The sequence below is a fragment of the Brassica napus genome, chromosome C5 (assembly GCF_020379485.1).
Source record: "Brassica napus cultivar Da-Ae chromosome C5, Da-Ae, whole genome shotgun sequence".
In the NCBI taxonomy this organism is placed as follows: domain Eukaryota; kingdom Viridiplantae; phylum Streptophyta; class Magnoliopsida; order Brassicales; family Brassicaceae; genus Brassica; species Brassica napus.
The window spans coordinates 37,226,801-37,251,014 of NC_063448.1; the positions used below are offsets into that span (position 1 = coordinate 37,226,801).

The 24,214-nt window shown below is 32.7% G+C and overlaps 1 pseudogene; it reads left to right on the forward strand.

Annotated features, from left to right (window-relative positions):
• Positions 1-8,750: 8,750 nt before the first annotated feature.
• Positions 8,751-10,398, forward strand: LOC106362498 (annotated as a pseudogene).
• The last annotated feature ends 13,816 nt before the right edge of the window (positions 10,399-24,214 follow it).

Here is a 24,214-nt window from a genome sequence, read left to right on the forward strand (position 1 = left end):
GTTGAAGTATCGATCGATGTCGGATGGAAGATGTCGGTCGACGGAAGATGAGTGTCTTCGGTCGATAGTGGTGAGTGAGTATCGGTCGATGGGACTAGTGTCTGGGTCGACGGTGGTTGACAGAAATCGATCGATGAACAAGTGGTGTTATCGATCGATGAGGAGCGTGCTTCTTTACGGATTGAATGCTCTAAGCTTGCAGGATCTGGTGAGAACAGTAGTTGAGTTTCCTTGTTGCTTCTAGTATTGCTGAACATGTACCTGAAAATCCAAGCAAAAAATTTATGTCAGAAACTTAACAGAAATATTAAATCAATAGGCGATCAAAGCTCCCCGGCAACGGCGCCAAATTTGATATCACTCAAATTACCCTAAGGAGTGATTTATACTCTCTCAAATAAGAGGTCGAGTTGTAGTACTTAGGGATCGAATTCACAGGGAGCTAGGGAACCCAATGGATCTAATATGATTTGTTAAGTAGGAAGTTTTTAAAATTTATAATGTAAATTTGCAGTTTTGGTTGAGCAAGTAATTGCTCGATTCATTGGTTGAGGTTTTGGTGCTTAAAAGGAAATAGCTAGACTTAGGGTTTCTATTCAGGAAACTTGGAATTATAATCCTACAGATGCCTAATGAGTTGCATGCATGATAATGTAAAGCTCAACTGTCAATTCAACAAGCCCATCAGCTATCGCATGTTTGAACTCGTCTATTAACTAGATCTAATAACCCAAATAAATGTGTTCGATCAATAGCAGTGTTGATCGATAATCCTATAGGGATATTGGTCGATACACCTTTGGCTCCGTCGATCGATTATCCAATATGAATATCGATCGACGCGCTTCTAGTTAAGCTTTATGCGCGGGTTGAATGAAGCTTACTAAGCTCACTAGATCAGCTCTCGCCTTACTCCTAGCAAGAAACTTAGCTCAGTTAGAATGTTTTCAGGATGAGAATGAAGCTCTCGCTTTTATCTATCAATCCTAGGGCAAGTTCTAGGTAGCTAATCTAGAAACAAGCATTAATGAACAATCCTAATGACAATTACCACAACTCAGCAATCTATAGTTGGGGCTAATCCCTCATAACCTATTTAAACCCTAAATCTAACAGTGGAACTACTCAGACATGGCCAAGCAATTCATGTAAGCAATTAGGTTAGAAAACTTCATAGAATAGTAAAATAGATATTAATGGAGTTTCAATCACAAATTATAACTTTGAATCTTCTCTCCAATCTATCACAATCCTAAAACCTTTTGCTGAAAGTAATTAAACTAAAAACACAGAAAAGCACACTTTGCCTCTAACATGGTGGCAAAGCTTATATAATTACGTTAAAACTCGTCACGGGTAATCTTGTAAATTGGTGAAGACTTGGGCTTCAAATTGGCTGTGACCAAACGGGCTTTCTCCACGCTTCGCTGTCGATCGATGTTCAAGTGTGAACATCAATCGATATTCCTCCTCCCATATCGACCAATGGTCGAGCTCGATGGTCGAGCTCGATGGTCATCTCTGGTGCTTGCTCCAAATATCTCCAAAATGCTCCAAAATCATCGCTTATCTCCAAATCACTCATGATCTTATAAATATAATAAATAGACTCTATAATATAATAATAGATAGTAAAAACACCTATAAACCATGGACGAAAATGGGTCAAATCCATGGTCTATCAACACTCATTGACCGCACTTGCAAGTTCTCAGCGGTCGATAGGTTGCCAAGCTATCCCAGATTTTGTTCAGTTTCCCATAATATGACTCAATCGCAAGGCCCCTCTGTTTGCAGCAAGCAAGCTCGGCCTTGATCTGCTGGATCTTCGGTCCATTCATGATTGAGAAGCGCCTTTTCAGATGATCCCACAAGTCTTTAGCCACATCTCTATGTGAGACGTTTGAGCGCAGCACAAGATCAATCGTCATCTTGATCCATGACACGAGCAATGCCTGAATAGTCCACCAATCCTCCAAATCTGGAGATCCATCGTTTGGGTTGGGAATAGTCCCATCAATAAAGCCAAATTTCTTTCGCGACGTCAGTGCCGTCTTCATTCTACAGGCCCACTCGTCGTAGTTCGTCCCTTTTAATATCGGATGCGAGATCACTGCACTCGGGTTATCGGCCGAGTGCAAGTCGTAAGGTGAGATTGCCCTCCTCACCTATGTTGTTTCTGCTGCTCCAGCAGCTGTGGTCGGGTTCGTCGTGATCGTTGGGGTCGTCATGATCCGATTCAAAGTTTTTCGAAAAATTAAATTTCACGCTCTGATACCATAAAGAGAAACATAGGGTTTGGGAATTTTCTGTATATCATTGATCAACAACGAGTCTTACATTTATACAACTCAAGCTAAGAGGATCTAGGATCTAGGAGAGAATCTATGCACTTGTACAACAACTCAAACAATCTCCTAAACTCTAGCAACAAACATAACCACAGTAGAATATCTCACGTATCTTATCTTATCCGAAGCTTCAGTTACCGTTACTTAGCCAAACTCCAATAGATTGATCTAATAGATAGGTGGTGATGGATCAAAGATGTCTTTACCTTTTCCTTGCAGAGTGATTCCCATAAATTCACGTTTTCTTGAATCCCCTGTTCAAGGTAAAGTATATATAAAGAGATATTACATAAGGGTTACGATTAGAAACCATTAATGATGAACATAGTAAAGAAGAGGAGATGTAAAGGTAGAGAACACAAAGAGTCAATTTGTGTTTTTCAGATGAGTCGGAACCGATGAAAACTTTATATCCCATTGAAGAGAGAGCTTCTGAACCAAAGAAGAATATTGGGCCTTTTCTTTAATTTATGTTACGAAGCCCATCACATATAAAATAACAAGTTGTTACAAATCAAAAGAAAAAATTGTACGCGAAAAACAAATCAGGGACTTTTTCAGTGGGGCCCACAACATGCTGACGTGGATAGGTTTATGAGAGAATAAAAACTCAATCATTATAATATAGATTCCCACCCTAGTTCAGCTCCTAGGGATGGGCGTTTGGGTACCCATTTGGGTTCTGTTCGGATCTATTCGGGTTTCGGATTTTCAGGGTTAAAGATTTCAGCCTCATTCGGGTATTTCTATATTTTGGTTCGAGTTAGGTTCAGATCTTTGCGGGTTCGGATAACCCATTTAAATAATTTTTAAAATTGTAAAATTCATTATATATTTTAAATTTCTCAAAATATTTAAATAAATAATATATTACATATAAATTTGAATAACATACGTCAAAACACCTAAAATTAACATATAAATTAGTTTGGTTTGAATATTTTGATAGAGAAGATATTTCGAGTATTTTTTGGTGTTTTCAATAAATTTTAGTTATTTTAGACATTTAATTTTGACTATTTTTTTATATGTTCAAATATATTAGACAGCTTAAAAGTATCTTATATATTTTGGATGTTTTTAATATACATTAAATCTAGAAATAATTATTATATTTAGGTATATAAATCTATTTCAGGTATATTCGGGTACCCGAAATACTTCGGTTCGGATCGGACTCGGTTTCGGTTCTCTAAATACCAAAATTTTGAACCCGTTCGAATATTTAATCAATTTCGGTTTGGGTTTGGTACTACTTTTTTGGATTGGGTTCGTTTTGGTTCTTCGGATTCGGTTGTTTTGCCCACCCCTACCAGCTCCATATCATGTCTTGGGTCTTGGCTGTTTGGTAGTGTCAAGTGACGCAACATTAATTGACTTCCAAGTTCGAACTACTTTTGTTGAATTCTTTTCCTTCGTCCTTTGTTAGTCAGCACTTTTGTTGAACTTTAGTAATTGATTTATTTATTTGTTATTGTATATGTTAGATTTGGCATTTGAGTTTACATTGTTGAGTTAAAACCTGCTTTCGAGAAGATAAAGACTTTTCTTTTATTTTTATACCACTCAGGACAATTTCAAACTATGCGTTTGAGTTTACATTGTTGAGTTAAAACCTGCTTTCGAGAAGATAAAGGCTTTTCTTTTATTTATATACCACTCAGGACAATTTCAAACTATTTTAGAAAATGTATTCTACACATATTTGTTTTGCAAAAAATGAAATAAATTGCAATTTATTTAAAAATACTTTCCAAAATTTGATGGATATTAAAATCCATGATCTTAACAACTTCATTATAGATTGATTGATATCAATATGAATAATAATAGAGGCTGATTTTAATGTTATAGAAAATAATAAACCAACAAGAAGACGACCATATATATTTAAAGGAATTATATTTGAAATTTCTCGCGGGTTGGGTTCGTGTTCGGATAACCCGTTTAAATTATTTTAAATTTTTTAAAATTCATATATATATTAAAAATTTTAAAATAAAAAATTAAAATAATATATTATATAAGTTTGAATAATGTATGCCAGAATACCTAAAGTTTACATATAAATTTGTTTGGTATGAATATTTGGATAAAAACAATGATATTTCAAGTATTTTTGGTGTTTTGAGTATTGTTCAGCTAATTTGAACATTTACTTTTGGAAAATTTCAAAATATAATTCATATTGTGGATACTTTTTATATATTAAATTTAAAATAATTAATATATTTAATTATATAAATCTATTTCAGATACATTCGGGTATCTGAAACACTTTGGTTCGGATCGTATTTAGTTTCGGTTCTCTGAATACAAAATTTTTGAACCCATTCGGATATTTAATCTATTTCGGTTTGGTACTACTTTCGGATTGGATTTTGTTTGGTTCTTCATATTTGATTTTTTTGCCCAACCCTAACCAAAATAGTCAAACTTAAACCAAATACAAATTCATAAATAACCAAACGGTTTCTATATCTTGGCTTTAAAAAAACAAAAATTGAACCAGAACCAATTTTTTTTTTTTTTTAATTAAGCCGAAAATACTCCTGCGCTTTTAAAGCGCAGATCAAAATCTAGTATACATTTAAAAAAAATTCTTTAACCGTTTTTATGATTAATTGAGATTTTGCTTTATTTTTCTATTTGCACATATTTAAAAGGTAACACAAACTTAAAAAAAAAAATACAAGAAGTACCACGACGAATTTCGTAATTTGTTTGAACTATAGCAAGGATTGGTTGCTAAATCTCTTCTCCACAACTGCTGAGATTTGAACTTAGCATCTCCAATCTTAGGATAGAAGACTTTATCACTAGAAACAGTAAAAAACATTATAAGATATTATCACCATTTAAATGAATATATATAAAAATATATAAAGTTTAACCGATTAGTATTACACAAATCCATTACCAATATATAAAGTCAAACCGATTGTCTTCATATTTGGCTCAAAGAGTAAATTTGTTCCCTATTCACCACTTATATAAATAATAGGACATGTTTTTGAAATAATTGTCGTTATACAACATATATATATACTCATATATATTGAAATGTAAAGAATTTATCAAAAGAAAATTACGTAAAAATATCAAAATTCTAAAAGTCAATTATCTAACTACTTTATGTAGCTCAACATTCTCGAAGAAGAAACGAAAACAATACACATTCTGGAATAAGCAGTCTGTTTCAAAAACCAAAACTCAGCAAGATATTGGAATAATCAAGCTAAAAGTCCGGTTCAAGAAAATCAACAGGCTAATCTGGTGGAGACATGCAATAAATGTACTTTAGCACTTATTTTCATTAGGTAAAGAAAATTTCAAGGTCAAAAGTAATACAGAGTGTATGTTAATTATCAAACAAAGATCCAGCTAATCTCTAGCGGTATCTTGAATATTGCGTGAAACACTGAAACTATAACCATCATTTGCTTTTCTGCCTATCACCATACTACACAAGTTTCAAATACTTTTTGATTATGATATCAAAAATTAATTTTATAATGTTCAGAACACATTATCTTCACACGTGGCACCTAACTCAACCAATGACGGTGCTTTCACCAACCCCATTCTTCTCACTCCTTTTTTTTTCTTTTGACAACGAAACCCTATCGTCCTCTATCTGTTGTCATAATAATTCCTTCGCCTTTTTGATTTTTATTTTTATTTTGGTTTTATGATTTACACTCAATTTTAGAACGATTGTATAAAGTAACTTTTAGTCCACAAGGCCGCTTCGATAAAAAGGCACGTAAACCACTTCCTCTCATTCACAATTTCAGTTGGTTCCAAATAATTTTACTTCTTAAAAGTGAGGATTTAACATCACTAGTTCAGTTTCAATTTTTTTTGGGAGGAATAATTTACATTTCTGGCACTGTATTATTAACAGTTGATCATAGTTATAAAAAAGGTTAATGACCAATAATTTAAAACTTCTACGATTTATTGCAAAAGAAAATGATGAATAATTTTTGCCATTATTAAAATTTTAACCATAAGATCATAAATCGTTATGCATTGTTTTGATAAGAATTTGTGGGTTTTTGGCATCATTTGTGGTTTATAGTATATGTTATTATAATTAGTTGTTTTATGTAATGTTTGTATTTGGTGCATGAATTATAAGAACAACATTTTCTAGTTCTTTTTTTGACAAAAAAATTCTAGTATTAAGAAAACAATGTGAATTCTTTCGTACATTTTTAATATAATGTATAATCAAATGTCCCTGAAAATAAACTGTAGTATAAATTAATAAAATTTTATTATCTAACTGAAATTCAAATTTGCAAAAACTCGTTCATCGTCTTAATGCTTTTTCTCTTGTTTTTTAAAATGAATTTGATATCTGGTGAAGTTTCATGATAAACTAAATAGCAGTACGTATTCTTTGAAAATTGTATTTAAACTATATAAAAAGGGTTAACATGCTACGAACTCAATTATTTGGTTTTGTTTGTGTTTGTTCTTAAGCTTTTGCAAGTACTACTTTACGGAAATTGAAGACCGCCCCATATAGGATTGTTGATGATTTTTATTTTCTTCAAAATAAATCATAATATGTATTGTAGAAAACTAGAAATTATAATATTGTTGTTCGTACAATTGAAAAAGCCCACAAAGGATAAAATTTATATGTTGCAGAATCGAGTGGTATTGGGACGAGACAATATTTATGCTTTGAATTTGGCTTTGAAAGACCTCAGCTCTAAATTTGACCCAAAAAAAGGACATCAGCTCCAATTTCATAAATATAATATATATATCGTTAAAATTAGTTTCTATATACTTTTAAATTTATATTGTACAAAATTGTGTAAGTCATATATTTAATAATGCTCATTTTAAAATAAATAAAAAAGTTATTGTACGCTAGAATTGTATGCAAGATAATTTAGGTTTAAATTATATCAGACGATCATGCACATCTTAGTGAATATATGAATAAATAAATTTAGTTAAGTTAATTAAAATATTGTTCTCTTGTTTCACGTAATGGTTTTGAGAATATGTAACTTTCGGTTATTAATTTCTTACTCTGGGTAGTACAGGACCAGTAGGTAAAAGATCAAATCTGAAGAAACTGTGTCAGAAAAAGACGAAACTGAACAAAATTGGTTGACAATTGTAAAGAGTGCGCCGTGTGGGACATAAAATCCACCCTTCAACGCCTTTTAGACATAGAAAGTTTGTTTACTTCAGAGATAATTTAGAGATATACCAGACTTATACACCTTTGGATCTATGATCATTTTAATCTATGTTAAACAAATTATCATATGTTTAGGAGTTTGCATGTCTACAGTAAATGAAGACGATCAGTGATTCTTGTTAGTGATGGGCTTAACTCACACCCAAAAACTAGCTCAAGAGTGGAAGATTACCCATACACATATATATTGCCCAAAGATCATTACATTGATCGATGTGGGACTTTAATAGCCCCTCTCGGGATGTGGGTGGAAAACGGTCCATTGAAAACAGCTCAAGCCCAACATCTCGGAAATACCACAGCAAGATAAACCATTTTTACAGGCTACATAAATAGGAAACTGTTTATACGGGAAATCATCTGATGGGCTTAACCTGGCTCTGATACCATATTAGTGATGGACCTAACTCACACCCAAAAACTAGCTCAAGAGTGGAGGATTACCAATACACATATATATTGTCCAAAGATTATTATATTGATTGATGTGGGACTTTAATAATTCTTCGTAACCATTGATATTAACTTTAAAATTATGAAAAAAAAACTTTAAAATTATGATGTAGAGGGTTGGAATACATATACAACATGAAATTTCAAACAAACGACATAATGCATGTAAATGAATGCATGTAGGAAAATCCCAAATTAATCCTTTCTCAAAAAAATCATATTTGTTTTCTATGGAGTTGGGCTAAAGATTATAAATCTTAAAAAGCAAATTTTCAAATGAATTGCTTTAAGACACTATAAAACTGCTGTCTTATATAACTAGAATAAATTTCAATGCTTTTAAGTAACCACAATGAATGTTTACAATCCAATGAAGGTATAAGTTTATATTTTTAATTTTACAACCCAATTCCACACTATATGTTACTAACTTTGGATAACATAACATTTTTTTTAACATAACATTAATTCATTGAAAACATATGATCTCTCCCAAAGAAATCGTATGTTTTGTTTACCTATCATTCATTTAAGAAAAAAAGCAGCTGAAAAATATTTATCTATTTTATAGGCGTCATATCAACCCTCAATAGCTTTACTTACAATGCATACAATAATCCATTAGGTGTACATACATATATACATATATATATACATATATATATATATATATATATATATATATATGTTTCAACCCATATATATATAGGAGCGAGCGAGACACTTCTACCAAACACAAAGATCAAGAGAGAAAAAATGGGAGGGATCAAAAGCGGCGAGAAAACGAGCGTTTTGGTGGTCGGAGCGACGGGTTACTTAGGGAAGAGAATCGTGAGGGCGTGTTTGGCTGAAGGTCACGAAACTTACGTTTTGCAGCGGCCAGAGATTGGTCTCGACATCGAGAAAGTCCAACTCCTTTTTTCATTCAAGAAACTCGGCGCTCGTCTTGTCGAAGCTTCTTTCTCTGACCACCAAAGCCTCATCGGCCGTGAAACTCGTAGACGTCGTTGTCTCCGCCATGTCGGGCGTTCACTTCCGTAGCCATAACATCCTTGTCCAGCTTAAGCTTGTTGAAGCCATCAAAGAGGCTGGTAATGTCAAGGTGAGAATGAGATTAAACGTTAAAATTGGTAGGTTGAGAAAATTTTTTAAAACTGCTGATAATTTGTTGTTTTTAACTTTTTACGTTTCTAAAGGACCCCAATAACATATGCTTATATAGAAAACTTAACCTAATATTTCAAACAAATCAAAAGTGTTTTAATTTGATAAAACATTTTATTGTAGTACTTTGGATGGGTATCTATTATATTTTATTGTTAAATGATAAGATTGATAAAATTAATTGTTTCAGCGGTTTTTACCATCTGAGTTTGGTATGGATCCACCACGTATGGGACATGCTTTACCACCAGGAAGAGAAACGTTCGACCAAAAACTGGAAGTGCGTCATGCTATTGAAGCTGCCGGAATACCTTACACTTACGTTGTTGGCGCTTGCTTTGCCGCATATTTTGCCGGAAACTTATCTCAGATGGAAACTTTACTCCCTCCAAAGAAAAAAGCTAATATATATGGAGATGGAAACGTAAAAGGTAAAAATCATTACTCCCTCCAAAGAAAAAATTTACTCTTCTAAGTGTGGTTATTATTTAGTTGTTAGATTTGAATGATTACCTCATAAGTTTCTAAAGCAGTCAATCTTTAATGGTGTTATCTTCGTAGTGGTGTTCGCCGATGAAGACGATATCGCAAAATACACCGCAAAAACACTAGACGATCCACGAACAGTGAACAAAACCGTGTACATCAGACCTCAGGACAACGTTCTCACGCAAAATGAATTGGTTAAGATTTGGGAAAAGCTAACCGGAAATGATTTGGAGAAAACCAATATTGCGGCAAAAGACTTCCTTGCCAACATTGAACGTAAGTTCACTAATAATGTAACATAGTATATAACTATATATCATTTTCAGCTACACGTGCTTAATAGACTAGGCTTTATGTCCGTTTAAAACATAAAGCCCATTAAATGTTAACTGATTTTGTTATATTAATGTAGACATGGAGATTCCACATCAAGCAGGGATAGGACATTTTTATCATATATTCTATGAAGGATGTCTCACTGATCACAAAGTTGGAGAAGATGAAGAAGCGTCAAGTCTCTATCCGGATGTCAAGTACAGGCGTATGGATGATTATTTAAGAATGTTCCTCTGATTACAATTAGGTAAAATCATATCTATAATAAATATTCATATCATAAGTTTGAAGTTTTTATATTCATGTATTTTCGTGTTACTCAAAGTTGAATGTACTCATTATGCAACAAATATATATGATCTGTTCTTTTCTTAACAACCATACCAGAACAACAACAAAAACTAATTACGTTCAAACGACGAAATGATGAAAACTGAATAACAAATAAATGAGGAACATCCTTTTCTCCAAAAATGAGATGCATTAGAAAAGGGGGAAACACAGATTTCAATACTATAAGGCAACCAATTAATAAAATCCGTACGTAAAGCCCACAAATAACCTTATATATATTAGTGTTTAATTCTGTAATTGCAAGGTGTTACTTTATAGATTCAAAAATTATTAAAAATATATTAATTGAATAGCTGCTTTCCTGCGTCATCCTCTACGTTCTCTTTTTATAGCTGATTGCTTTCCTTATTTTCTCCAAATCTATTCACTAGCCGAGTTCAGTTACCTTGATGGATCTTGTTCCAGGGATGTAATCTATCTCCAACAAGTTGTTGTAACTTTGTTATTGTGTAAGTGTAAATATAGCAAGAGAGGAGACATAAGAAATCAACCTCCATCTTTTCCTCTCTTTTTTTGAGCCGGTGGATGAAGCCAGGGAGGCTGCCATAGCTCCATCTTCGGTCGGGCTCTTGTATTTTTTATCCTCTCTTTTTGTGTCTAGTTTTTGATACATGTAGATGTTTTGATGCAAATGCGTCTTATGTTAGAACTATTCGATTCTTGGTAACTGTGGAGCTTGTGGTCCCATATCTTTTTGATATTTTCAGTGGTTTGTCTCCAATTACCAACTTAAGTTTTTCCGATCAAGATCTGGTGACAAATTTGTCTTTCGCCGGATTCTAATCTTGTGAGATCTAGCGATTCTTCTAGCTTCAATAGTCTATTTCAGTTTGGTTTCCGCCTGGTTCGATCTATCCCCTTCTCATCTCATCAAAATATAGTTATCCTCAATGTGCTTCTATTCATGTATTTTTTGAAAATTCCGCCACATTCGGAAGATTGGTAACTCCTTACCATATTATGAGGTAGGCATAGGGGTTCGACTTTTTGGTTATAAGGATATAACAACTGTTCGATTATTTATGAAATCCATTGATTATTTTGGTTTTCGGTTCCGTTCAGTAACAAGGTTAGGAACTGGATAATATCCCTTAAAATTTCAGTTTCAATTCATTTCTCGTTCATTTCCAGTTTTCCAGGTAACTTAGATAAATTTAAATATTTCGAATAATTTTTTTTTTGGGTAATTCAATTCTTTCAGACAATTTTGATTATTTTAAATATTTTGGATAAAAATAGCCAGGTAAGTTTTTTCTCGGTAGTTCGATTTATAAGTAGTATTTAAAAAGTATTTGGTAATTTTCAAACTAAATATAATTAATATTTTAAAGTATATAAATTGTATTTTAGATATTCTGATACCCATTTGGTTATGGTTTGGTTTCTGTTTTTTTTTTGTTTTATATATGTAGAAACAACTCTTTTATTTGTGAATATCAGTCTAGTTTTGGATTCATTTTTTTTTGTTCGGTTCCAGTTTGGTTTTTGATTCTCGGTTTATATGCACATACTTTTTTATAAAGCATGAGTTTAACACTTTGAAAGGTAGTGTGTGCTTCTATGAAGGAGGACTTCATTTATATATGTTGTTTGGATATCTGCTTCTTCAGTAATTGTTATGTGGAATGCTTTCTACGACCTTTGAAGTATAGTATTCCAAAAACAAAAACAAAATATTGACAATTTTAATGCAGACATGACGATATATAACATTAAAAAAACAGGAAAAATAACTACTAAGGACAAATAGAAAAGAAAACATGTAATCATTAAAACAAGCAAAACAATATATTGTTTCATAACACCCCACACATGACAGCATATATATATATTATATCTCTCAACATATAGTTTCATACAATCAATTTAACAAAACCCTTAAACTCACAAAATAGTCACCCGCTCAAATAATGACAACATTCCCGCGGGAAGAGCGAACCATTAGTATATCATAAAAAGATACCAAATGTTAAAGATTTTATAATGAGAAACTGTACTTACGTACAATATGAATAAAGATACGATCATGAGACTGTTGTAATTTGTAAACGCTGAATATAACTTAAGGAAATATGATGTAATGCGTTGAATATAAATATATATATATATATATATATATTGTAATTTCAAGAAAATGATGTTTGTAAATTAATGCATCCACAGACTCTAGCTAGTGTAGATAGTTTTCTTTTAACAAAAAACATCTAATATACCAAACTCTTTTTGGTTGAAATAAAATATGTTCATATTAGTGTTTTGGGCTGAGAATGAAAAAGAAAGTTGGATAATTTGAATCTTTTCTTTAAGCTAGAAATAGTTATGCCAGAATAAGTTCTTAGATTTTAGTAAAATATGGTAAAATTGGCCATTAATTTTTTGAAAAATTGGCCATTAATTTTTTGAACTTTTAGAGATAAAATATATTTGCATTGCAAACCATTTTTGTAAAATACAGGACAAAAATATATTTTAAAAATATATGTGACACTTTAACAACTATAAGCAATTTTTAATGTTATTCCCTTAAAAATTCAAACAAATGATGGTTATGTAATTGCAAGAATGTAAATTATGTAACCTAATTATATAATATGTCATATAAATCGTTGATATAATTTTAGATGTTTAATAATGCACAGAGTCTAAAGTAGGTTAAATTGTTCAAATAAGTAAAAACAATTATAGCCATTCATATATTTGATCATTTTTTATTCTTCTAAAATTTTTCTTTGGTAAATCCTATCAATAACACTAAAATAAAATTGTCACAGAAATAGCAGATATGAGAAAAAACCCTCAAATAAGCATTCATTAGACAAAAAGACTTTATTACTCTAAAATAAAATTGAACTCTAACCTCTAAAAGCTAAACCATAGTCACGAAAATAAATCAAAAAGTAAAATATATATTTATTGTATAATTATTGTTTACATAATTAAGAAAATAATCTTTGTTAATTTTTAATATATTAAACTAATCATGTAGTTAGAAGTATATACTTCATTTAATGTTTTAATGAATGCTATTTTGGAAAAAAAATTCCTGTTTGTGTAATATTTTTAGAACATAAAATTATTTTAGCACTAATTAGAGGTAAACAACAAAAACTCAACTTTTAAAGTTCAATCATTTTTTTCAGAAAATACAACACAAGAACCAAAAAATTAGGCTATCTATTTGATTTATGGATTAAATTGTCAACCACTGATTAAGTTCTATCAAATTTGGGTAAAATATCTACAAAAACATGGACAAATTAATTTGTATCAATCCATATTATCTAGGGTTGAAAAGGAAATCATAAGAAATATTGAAAATCTTAATTGACCCAAGAAAATAAAATGAATGAAGCTTTATGCATAAGTAACAGAAGCATAGACATTGAACAACATATGATGCAAAACATTCATCACTTCTTTTGTGAAATTAAAAATTTTTGCAATTAAAGAGTTCTTTGGATTATTTTTTTTTGGTAGTTAAGCTTTATTTAAAAATCATAAACTATGCAAACATGAAAGCAGTGGATTAGGTTTAGTATTGCATGTGAAAAGTTGAAGGAAATATAGTAATTTTACCAATAATTGAGAAAACCCTTAAACCATAAATTTATTCATGTGTACACATAATTATAGAATTTAGCATGCAGTATATGATACAAACACTTAATATTTTTTATATATGTTTTTTTTCTCACATCCATGAGATAACATATATAAATATGTATAATTTCACAATATAGTGCGAGTATAGTTTTTTTGGGTCTAAAGTGCGAGTATGAATGCAAACATATTTTAAAATAGATTCCACACTAGTTAATTGGTACCAAACTTTAACTGAAACTTGAAACTTGTCGATGTTTGGTTGTACGCCTGCTTGAGAATTCTTATTTCTCAACACACAAACTTATCCATGATATTGCATCCTCTACAACATATCGACATAAAAACGTACAAAAAAACATATCGATACAACCATACTTTGGTATAAAAATTATTTACATAATTATGTCCATATAGTGATATTTTCACACAAACATTACTATAAGTTAAACAATTATTTGTATTTTGATTTTTATAACTTTGAGACGTACTCTAAACATTATGTTTTTTTTTCAATTGATGCTATTTGTTTCCACAAACATGTACGTCTACAATAAATTTTTAATATGATCTTTTAAATGTAAACATGTTTTTCCAATAATAAACATGGATTCATTGCTAAATAAACACACACGAGCCTCTCTCACACATTTTGTTGAACAATATAGTGGCATTTTTTTTTGTTATTTTGTCTTTTATTAGAACAATGTGGTGGTTATAGCGTTTGAATGATGGCGTCTAAAAGGATTGTTGTATTGGTTTGTTTACATGCATCCTAATTTTCTAACAACATTTAACACACGCGTTTAAATGTCTTAAATTAACATGTAATTCATATATAAAATACATAGTTTAGTGCCGGAATGCTGACAGTCTTAGATAGACCGTAAATATGACACAAAAAGGTAGCAATTTCATTCCTTTAACCATCTCCAATGGTTTACTCTATTTTAGAGTAGTTTTCGCTATAAACTAGAGTAGAGTTTCTCTCCAATAATTTAGTCTTTAAAAATGAATATTTAAAATATATTATTTTGTATTTTATGACTAATACCTTTTATTTACAAAATTTTATAAATTAATCCTTATATTTTATTTTTTTCACAAATGTTTTATACAATATGATGTTTCATAAAAAAAAATATTGTATTAAAAGTTACATTACATTATATGAAAAATATTTTAACTTAAACATCACCATTAGTGTATATTTCCCATAAATGATGAATTAACGAATTTTGAAGAACGAAATAAGCTTCTTTATCTTTGATTTCCCTAAATCGACCAAGAAACTCTTCAAACCGAATATTATCATTCTCTGGTGTTTGAACCACTGGTGGTGGAGCTTCTCTTCATACTTCAATTGGTGCGTTAAGATCATGCTCATCCTCAATTATCATATTGTGTAGAATTATTCTTGTAGTCATAATGTCATTAACACATTTTTTTCCCTCAAAACAAACTGGTCCTTTCATAATAGCAAAACAAGATTGGAGAACTCTGAATGCGCGTTCTACATCTTTTCTACAAGCTTCTTATTGTGTTGCAAAAAAAAAAAAAATCGACCTATTGGCTGGTGAATAGTTTGTATTATGGTTGACCATTTTGGATATATCCATCAGCCAAGTAATATCCCATATCATATTCTTGAATGATATAATGAATAGGATGAGCAATACCTTGAGCGAGATTGGAGAATAGGTGAGAAGACTCCATAACATTGATATCACTGTTTCTGTTTGGCATTCCAAAATACGCATGTCATATCCAAAGATCGTAATCTGACACGCCTTCAAGAATAATAGTAGGTGATCCACTCCGATCAGCAAATTTTCCAGTCCAAGTGGTAGAACAGTTCTTCCGCTTCCAATGCATGCAACCTAAGGTACTGAGCATTCCTGGAAAACCTCATTTTTCACCAATGTAAAGAAGCCTGGAAACATCACTAGGTGTTGGTGAACATAGTTATTTCTCTGAAAATATATCCACTAAGGCTCGACAATTTTTTTTCATGCTTTCGATTGCTGTTGATTTGCCTATCCTTAAGTAATCGTTTGTGGCATCTGCAGAAAGACCATATGCTAACATCCAAAATGTCTATTCGCATGAGTCTATCACCTGTACATGCTGAACGTGAAGCTTTGATATGGGCGATGCAGTGCATGAAGACCCTACAGATCTCAGAAGTGGTGTTTGCAACTGATTGCTCTCAATTGGTGAAGATGGTGTCTACACCAACAGAATGGCCGGCGTTCACTACACAGATGGAGGAGTTTCGGCGATGTAAGGAATTTTTTCATCCATTTACTATTCAACATATTCTAAGAGCACAAAACACAATGGCAGACAAGCTGGCACGAGGTGATAGAAACCAGCCTTCTGCTATGGTTTATGTTGACTCAATTCCCCCGAGGTGGCTCTTGGATCAGGAATCAGCTTAGTTTCGTTTCGCCTTTTGTTGTAAAAAAAAAGTGCGGCCGTTATTTTTTGCAGAGACAAAAAAAGCAACCCTATCGGCTGCATCCTTTCTTTTTTGAAATAGTTGTCATAACTTTCAATGGCACCGATTATATGAAGGAATAAAGGACAAGACATACGATATTTCCTACGAAACATAACATCACTGTAAACTGAAGTCTCTGAAAAGTGATATTTGAAATAAAACAGGTGAACATATATATATATGTATGCATATATACATAAATATATATGTATGTATATATATGTATATATATATGTATATATATATATATGTATATATATATATAAATGTATATATATATATATAAATAATAACTATTTTTACCAACATAGAAATAATAATTGTTTAAAAAGAGTACAAACTAATAATTCTAATATTGTCTCTTAAATAGGAAAAATTATTTAAATGTCATGAAAAAAATAACTGAAATTTGTTCAAGAAATGGTTGGAGCTAAATATCATGTAAAAATTGTAAGAAAAAACTATAAAAATGGAGACACAATTGTAACCAATATTTATTCTGATAAAAATATAACTGGAACATTAAATTTTCTGTAAATATATAATTTAAAACTTTGTAAATCATATTTTAATCAACGAGATTAAATTTCATTATTTTTATAATTTGATCATTTATTATTATTATTTTTTTGAATTGAAATTTGATAATTTATTAGGTATTGAGTGGAGTTGGTTCTTGATGATGGTTCATATAAATCATCCTTTATAATGTTAACCTTGATGTTTCAAAGATCATAAATAAATTAGTTCAACATATTGTAAGTTATTCTGAATACATAAAATGATAATTCAGTTTTCAAAGATGATTATCTTATTAAATAAAATATACATGAAAATAACATTGACGATGAGGCTGAGGACAATGTCCTAATGTCACTTTTGAGCGAAACTTTTGTTGTTCAAGATGTAAAAATAAATTCACATAATTTTGGTTCTAGGTCTAACTGAGTAACAATTTGATTAGTTAATAGTTGAGGTTTGGTTGATTGAGTTGATAGCATGCTTAGTTATTTCTTGAGAACCGTAGTAGCATGGTAATGGTTAGGTTGATTGGTTAGTTAGCAAATGCTGAATGCTTAGATGATATCTCCAAGTTGTGGATAGTTAGGTATTATGGAATTAGTCTTTATGCTAGATTCTGGAATGTGTTTGATTGGGTTGTGATTACTACTTGAAACCTTGTGTTATTTTACCGGGTTTAGTATTAGTCATGTATTGGCCATATAGCATTTGTGTAACCCACAATGCTAGGCATGTTTGAGGTGGATTAGTGTTTCCTCGACCTCGTACCCAGCGGGTTTAAGGAAACCCCTTATTCGCTGGATCGAGAACACTAAGAGAGACGGGTTCATGGCCTATGGCTGAGTGGTTGCACGACGGGGTAGTGACCGGTAGTGACCCGAACGTACTGTGGGCCGCAATCGTCGTGTGACAACCGGCAGTGGCCAGAACGTACTGGGTCTGTCGCGCGGTGACCCGAACGTACTGTGGACCGCGTTCGGTTGAAAGTTCCTTCTTCTGGCCTTTGTGGTTGGGAGATAGGATATTGCCGAGGATAGAGGAGGAACACTAAGTCAAAAAGGGCCCTAGATATAGTGTAGAGGGTTGTTGAACCCTAGATTGAGTTGAGTTTGAGTTTAAGTGGTTAGCTAGTTATTAGCGGTTATGATTTTTTATCGTTAATTATCTAGCTATTATTATCTGCTGCGTATTTATGATATTGCTTATCTATTGAATTGGATTGATTTATTATTAGGTGAACCTCTCGCTTTAGATTGTTTGGGGTGGGATAGCGAGGGGTTGTATTTGTTACTTGGGGATCATAATTCACTGAGTAACATTAGGTTACTCATCCAACTCCGTTGTCCTTTTTGCATGTAGCTTTAGTAAGGATGATCGGATAGCTGGGTGCTGGACGTTAGGACCGCCGGTGTAGATTTTCATTCTTTTTGTTAACGGTATTGTGGATTTGTGTTTAGTTGACTCGATTTGGCATTAGGACGGGATCGGTCTCGAATTATATCAATGCATGGATATTTCTTGAATCAATAAAGAATTTGTTTTTATATGCGCTTCATAAGTACTCTGATATTTGACTAGTCCGGTCTAACACAACTTTAGGTCGTAGTACGGGTTGAAAAGCCTTAGGCCTCGATCTAACAGAAAACGCTAACTCTAGGTATGAGTTGCAAAGCCTTGTGCCTTGACGCAGCGGGAGGATTTAGAGGATAGACTGGTCTAGGTCGTGGAGTAAATTTTGTGACTCTGACGTCCCTAACCTGTCACGTAGCGCTTCCGGACCTTGGTGTTGGGTTGGACGGTCAGTCATGTTCTTGTTTGATTGTTGGATGGTCGGCTGGCTCATTCATCTCCAACCCTAGGTGTTGGACGGTCGATCGGTTATGTTCTTGTTTGATTGTTGGTCGGTTGATCGACCATATGTCTAGGATGATTCGGGGGTGTTACACTACCCCACCCCTCAACTCTAAACCTCGATCGACAAGGATTCTCTTACACCGCTCGACAAGGCACCTTCACCATCGATCGACAGACGATACGAATGTGGACGTCGCGCTTATGACATCTATGGAGCCAGAAAGTTTAGATGGGAACAGAAGGACGAATATGGTGTCTACAGAGATGAGTCTGGATATGCAAGGAGCGTAGCTGGTGAGATGATCCCTGTTACCAAGGACAACATCAGAAAAATTATGGAGAGAGCATCCCTATTTGAGGAGAGTCACATATGTCTTCCAGAACATGCCACTTCTTTCACACCTACAAAACTGACACCAGAGATCTACACCAAGGATGAGATTAATGAGATGGTGACTGGTATTTGTGGAGCTCAGGAAAATCTAGGAGATGAACTCAAGACATTGGTAGATGACACTTATCAACCTTTGGACAGAGGTTACAATGAGCTTTTCAGAAGTATGGCAGAGATAAGGATAGAGATTGAGAGTATGCAGCACATTCTTGTGAAAGAAGCTACGACATCACCATCGATCGACGCCAACAAAGCAACATCGATCGACGTCAAGCCATAAACATCCCAGATTCCTGCAGAATCGGAAAGTTTGGCAGAGAAGAAGGATGAATGGGAGATCGCATATATCAACACGAAGATTAACGACGTATACAACCATCTCAACAACAACGTGGAATGGTTAAGCACGAGAATTAATCTGCTACAGCAAGATTTGGACACCGTTCGCAAGAAGGACCAACAACCAGCCACATCGATCGATATCTGCACCATCACATCGATCGACAGCAAGTTCGCAGCCATGGAAGATAGGTTACAAACATACGAGGATATGCACGACCGTTTCACCTCACCTATCATGCAATACTTGGACACCTTGTCTACACAGATGATGAATGTCCAGAGGGACATTGGCACACTTAATGATCAACATGATTTTCAGGAAGAATGTTCAACATCGATCGATAGGTTCCGCAGGGCATCGCTCGACGTCAAGAAACCTACAGAACATCTTCCCTACACAGAAGCATAAGTTGACCAGATCACATCAAAGCTTAACACAGCTATAGACACCATGGAGGACCGGTTTGAGAAGCGGTGTGATGACATCTACTTTCCATTCGACGTCAGACTCAGTGGACTGGATAGCCATGCAGAGTGGTTACAGAAGGAAGTCAAAGCCATTCAGAGGCAATTCGCATCTCAACACCAGATATCAGCATCGATCGACAGAGAACGCTCCAAATCGATCGACAATAAGGCACCAGCATCGACCGATAAACATTTGGTCGCATCGATCGATACCACGTCTACAGCAGACGCCGAGCAGCTGATACAAAACAAAATGGAGTCAATGCATGAGGAACCGAACGAGCTATCAGCATATGCCTACGACAAGATATGATGGCATCAGTTCAGCATTGAAAACACCCAAGAAAGGCTACAGAACATCTCAAATGCAATACATAAGATGGATGAGAGATGGACCAAAAATGATGAGGCCACAAGAAGTTTCATTGCAGCTTGGTCCAGAATGTGCCGAGATGAGGTGGATGCTTGTTTCCCAACAAGTATCTGTCTTTCCACCAACTAGCCACACACCTCCACAGTCAAGCTAAATGATTATAACAAAGCGCTGAGTGGGAGGCAACCCACTATTAGGTAATTTTAATTGGTTTTCTTAGTTACTAGTATTTACTTTCGTTTTCATTCTTTCAGATTTATTGCAAGGCCCAAGTAGGATGATCACCATATCGACCGTGGACGAGACGTCGACATCGATCGACTTACAATCACATACGACGATCGATGAATACCGATGCACATCGATCGATTCCCACTCCGGTCAGGTTTATCTTCCTAACTTGTTACATTGAGTACTTATGATTTAGTTTCCACCATAACTCCGACTGTGTTACATTGGGACAGTGTAATTTAAGTCTGGGGGGAGGTTTACTGATATAATTTATTCTGATTCTTATAAAAATATTTTTAATAAATTATGCTTAGATATGTGAAAGGGCAATGAAAATGGTGCTTTTAACATTACAATTTAAAAATACTATATCTGAAAAAATAAAATCAATGAATTTTGACCTTTGTCAAGTTAGGTTACACAAAATATCTTTGTATGATAAAACCACTAAAGTTTTTTTTCAAAAGTTAGATACAAAAAGTACATAAATAGTTTGGATTTTTAACGTTAAAACCTTCAACTAAGTTTGTTTTGGGTAAAAAAACCCACCTAAGTATTTAACGAAAAACTCATCAAAATAACTTTATTTAATGAATTAAACCCTAAAAGGTCATGATTACCATTACTACTGGTAAATCTTTAGTTTAGGGGTTTCCACATTAAGTAAACATAGTTGAGGGGTTTTACCATTAAAAATTAAAAAAAATCAAAAAAATTCAAAATTTATAATATTATCTAAAAATTAGTAACTTAAATTTTCAAAATTAGCATTTTAATATATTATTTGTAAATATATGAGTTTAATGTGTTTTTAACATCATTATATATATATATATATAAATTAAAAATGTAAAAACACAGAAAATATAATAAAAATTATTTAAATATTTACCTGTAATAAAATTAATAAAAAATTTTAAATGTAAAAAACAAGAAAATATAATAAAAACTATATCTTATCTAATAAAAATGTAATAATAAATCTTTAGATAATTTATATTATATTTTATGGGTTTTTATATTTTAATTTATACATATATAATGTTGATGTTAAAAACACATCAAACTCATATATTTACAAAAAATGCTAATTTTGAAAATTAAGTTACTAATTTTTAGATAATATTACAAAATTTTGATTTTTTTTTTTGAATTTTTAGATTTTTAATGGTAAAACCTCTCAACTATGTTTACTTAATGTAGAAACCCCTAAACTAAAGATTTACCGATAGTAATGGTAATTATGACCTGATAGGGTTTAATTCATTAAATAAAATTAGTTTGAGGTTTTTTTCGTTAAATACTTAGTTTGGAGGGTTTTACCAAAAAAACAAACTTAGTTGAGGGGTTTTAACATTAAAAATCTATATAGTTTTTAATGTATGTAGTATGTATGTACCTCTCCAAAAACTACTGGCGCTATTTTAGATTTTCACCAGTTCTTTTGCATGTCTCATATACAGTTTACAAAAAGAATAATTTAGGAGTTACGACAAATATATACAAACAAGTCAATGAGTCTCGAGTAGAAAGACATTATAACTAACTACATTTCAATTGTTTTGAAGAATTATTGATGTGTTGTGATTTTGCATAGTTTTAGCTTTGTTATTTCATATATATTCATGCATTAACCTTACATTTATTTGCATTTAGAGTCTATTGCATGTACATTTGCATCTTGTAGGTGTTGGATGAATTGTTTGGAGTTTTGGAGGTGATTAGAGCACAAAAGGAGCTTTCGAGGAGTCTTGAACCGAACGTGTGAAAGACAGGCATGGATGAAGGTCTTAAAGATATCTTTTGAAACTTGTCTTTTGGGAAGACATGGTAAATTGAGTTAGCTTTACAATGGAGGTGGTTTCAAGTCGTTTGGAGCTGTATTGAGGGATTTATGATCAAAATACTACATACATATCAGTATGACGTTCCTAGCGGCCACCCTAGCAACATCAACAATAGCCTTCGAATTTTAAGCCTTTAGACTCATTTTTATTCACTTAGAACCTATAAAACTCATTACTATTCATTATTCTTCTTATTTTTGGTATTCTAAAGGTGTGTGCAACATGGAGAAAGTGGAGAAAACTTTAATGAGTGAGTTTTATCTCTTTAAAGCTTGCAACATGGGGGATGGGTTGTCTATCATGAGTTTGGTGGCTCTTTTGGCCTAACTTTCTCTACCTTTTCTGAAGTGGCAAGACTACTTTGGCCATATGAAGGGGCAAAAGGTGTTCTATAATGGAAGAAAGTGGAGAATAACTTTTATGAGTGTGTTTTATGCTTTATGCTTTCACATGATGGATGTGTTGTCATCCTCCTTTACTTAGGCTATAAAAGAGACTGCAAGGGGAAGGAGGAAGACACACAATACACAGAGTACAATACAACAAAGAGTAGAGAGTGAAAGTTTTATAGTTTCATATTTTGTATTTTGAGAGTTTGAGAGAAAACATTTGTTCTTGAGCTGTTCTTCATTGTTCATCATCTATTCTTGAGTTTTAATTTCGTTTTGCTTGTTTAATCCTTGTTTATCTTTATTCTCTGTTGTATCTACTTGAATATGCTTCAATCTATTATGAGATTAAGTGTTTTCATGGAGATTAGTGAGTAGTTTCCTTAAGAATTCATGGGTTAGGGAGATTAGAGTAACTTAGTGAAGATCTATGGTGTTATTGTATTAGATCCTTGTATGAACTTGCTTGTTGAGTATTTTTAATGCTTGTTTAGTCTTGATCACTCTAAACCTGATTTCTAAACACTTCTCATCAGACATGATTAGATGAAGTGTTTGAATCAACTCAACTCTCTAGTGAGATTAGCCAAGGACACTTGATGTTAAAATTGCTAGATAGTTATTAAACTTGAACTTAAAGATTGCTTGATTGAATTAAGCCAAAGACATTTGATGTTTAATGATTTCTAAGCAAATGGACATTTACCTAGACATAGGACTTGTCTAAAATTGTGTTTAGACTTAAGAGATTACTTTGATTGAAAGCTTGTCACCTAGATTGGATCTTAGTTACTTGAAGTCAATTCCCAATACCCATGGATTCACTTGTCTAAATTGATTAAAACCTTGTTGTATTGCTCTGTTTGCTATTGTTACTTGTCACACACTCACCACTATTGAATCTGCTTAGCTTAAGAAATGACTTGTACTCTCACTGATTCACATCACTAGGACTGGTTCGACATTCACCCCACTATACTACAACATTTGCAATAGGCAGAAAAACCTATTATCAATTATTAATTTCAAAGGTGAAAGAAGTCGGAATCTATAAATAATCTGAGAAAAAAAACGAAATGAGTTGGTGACTGTTCATTGGCTAGAAAGAAAACTCAACATCTGTCTCCTCCTACGCATAACCATTAAAAAGTTGTATCTCTTAAAATAAACAACCACTGAATTGATTTATTTTCCTATAACAATGGAGCAAGCACGGAAATCAAAGAAAAAAAAATTGCAGAGACATTTCTCAATAAAAATGATAATTGTGTATGAGGGGATAAGGAATTTGAAAATTATATATATATATATATA